The sequence below is a fragment of the Aplysia californica genome, unplaced genomic scaffold (assembly GCF_000002075.1).
Source record: "Aplysia californica isolate F4 #8 unplaced genomic scaffold, AplCal3.0 scaffold00358, whole genome shotgun sequence".
Lineage (NCBI taxonomy): Eukaryota > Metazoa > Mollusca > Gastropoda > Aplysiida > Aplysiidae > Aplysia > Aplysia californica.
Window position 1 is genome coordinate 683,151 of NW_004797628.1, and position 2,758 is coordinate 685,908.

Consider the following 2,758-nt stretch of genomic DNA (forward strand, 5'->3'; position numbering starts at 1 on the left):
AATTTAAAACAAAACATATCAGTATCAGTAATTTGTTGTGTATTTGGAAAGAAAACAATACACTTCAGTAAGAAAAAAACCCCCCAAAAATATAATCTCTGTAACTTTCAGCTGTAGATCTAGATCTATAGAGGGAAAAAAAATATAAAAAAGAAAAAAAAAGGACATCTGGACCTCTGATGCTGGCTCATTACTAAAACCAGAGACACCTGTCAAACATGAAACATCAGCAGACATGAGAACAACAACTTTTGATGGATTGAAAAATTAAACATGCGCAAGGAACAAAATCCCAACCAATAACCAAGATCTTCTAACAAGGGAAATCACCAACTTTTCACTTAAATGAGACTTATGACTGGATTATTTCCCTTTAGTCACATGGCGAGGGATTAGTTAATTGTTCAGTGAAAAAAAAGGGAAAAAAGTTTTAAAAACGCGGGGAATCCAAAATTATGCAAATGTTGCAGAATTACGCGAAAAAACGCGACCGCGCCGCGGCTGCACAATCGCATAATCCTGCGGGGACAGTTCAATCCCATGACTGTCTCATTACTCTCTCTCTCTCTCTCTCTCTCTCTCTCTCTCTCTCTCTGTCTCTCTCTCTCTCTCTTTCTGTCTCTCTGTCTCTCTCTCTTTCTGTCTCTCTCTCTATATCTGTCTGTCTGTCTGTCTGTCTGTCTGTCTGTCTCTCTCTCTCCATGTTAAAATTTCTTGAGTATGTAATTGTAAACGCACTCATAAATACTATAAGAAGTCTTCCCAGAAATGTAACAATTATTTCTTATTGCCATTGACAGTAATAAACACCACTCAATATCGTTCTTTGAAATGAAATAATGTAATAAAAATCACTCCTAATATGAAAGAATACAGGTTGCAGACAGGCTGTAAAACCATTATGTCGTAGTGGTTTTTATTACCGCAGTGGCTACGTTCTATCCCAGTCATGGGCCTGTGCACACGTTTATCACGGAGGGCGTTTTCTCCGAGCCACGTGGTAAGCTCAGTCAGCGATAAGCCAGCATTACGCGGTCCAGAACAGGTGGGACTTCCCACTGGGCGCGTTGTGGTATCAAGGTAAAGATGTTGAAATACCGGGAGGTCTGGGCGGCCTTATATGGTAACCAACTGGTGCCACGATTCTGTGTTAGCTGGGTTATGTTATGATAAAAATTGCTTAATTTTTCAAGAAATACTGAAAAATGTATTGAAACAAAGGTACATGTATCTCTAAATTGAAAAGTTCCATGACATTAGATTAGCCAAGCTGTCACTAAATTAAGAGAGAGACACTTTTTGCTTTTTTCATCAATTTAGTCAACAGTCTTTGAAATGCATGGAACATTTCACAGAAATAAGCAGGGAATAAGTAACAAATTTGTTTTAAATTGAAGGCGAAATTTTTTTCTCCTTCCAAAGCTGTTAACTCTGTGAGGAAATAGTTTTCATCAAACTGTGAATGAAATTTCTTGAAAAAGTCCTTTGATTGATTTTGGGAATAGTTGATTACATCATGTGTTCATACGAACATGTAAGTGTAAGGCTGTGATGAGGATTATTTTGTATCTTCTCCTATTCCACTGCATATTGCTTCAGTTAATTGAGTTGTGATGTGGACTTTGTATTTGTTGAACTAAAAACAAGCAAAGGAGATCCCAAAAAAAATCAGACATGGGATGATTAAATACCAATCTCTCAATCAAGAAATCAAGAACAATTATATACCAAGCTCTTAATCAAGAAATCAAGAATAATAACCAATCTTTCTATGATGAAGTATAGTGAGGCAGGAAAAGCTCAGGGAATTATTATTCATTTTGTTTTGATATTTACTAATTACAGAGATCATTTTGTTTGTATACATCATGCTCTTTTCTTTTAAATTTGTTGAGAGAATTCTTTTTGGTAATGCAGAAGTCTCATTTATTTTCATTGGCAGCCCTTTTTTGTGTGTGTTTCAACGTCTTGAGCATTTACACTTGAGGATTTACACAAAAATCATTTCATTTTGCAAACTTGTGTGGATGCAATGCCATAATTTGTTAACATGTTAATGCTGTTATGTAAAAGAACTGTTGGTTTACTGTATTATCAATTGTGTCACACAAACATGGTGGAATCAGGCTCTCGTCAGTGTTTGGACATGTGGAGATATTGGTATCATTTTAAAGCTTGTTCATTTGTCTTGCTTTCAGTGAAAAAAATACTCACCTATCATGAATAGAAGTTGAGATATTTGTGATTGAAGGAAGTGGGAGTTGCCTGGTTTCTGAGGTAAAATAATATGCAAGTTTGGCGACTTCCAAAGCTCTCAAGAGTCCTTAGAAACTCCAAATTTTCTTTTTTGTGCCTTGAATCAACATTTTTCAGTAAAATCCACACAGAAATGTGTTTTTAAATTAACCTTAAAGGTGTTCAGTCAAAAAACAAAAATTCGATAAAAATTGCCAAAAAGACAGAAAATGTCAGTTTCTTCAATTTCATTATTTTGACGATCACCGGATTTCCCCTCAATACCTCACAATTTATAAAGTATGTGATAAATCAATGTCAGTTTCTTCAATTTCATTATTTTGACGATCACCTGATTTCCCCTCAATACCTCACAATTTATAAAGTATGTGATAAATCGTGTTTTCAGTGTCACAGTATGTGTGATTTGAGCAATACTTGTAGTAACATCCTGACAAAATAAAACAGATTTACCGTAATCTTTGTACACGTATTCTGCACATGGGGATGGGGGGTGGGGTGG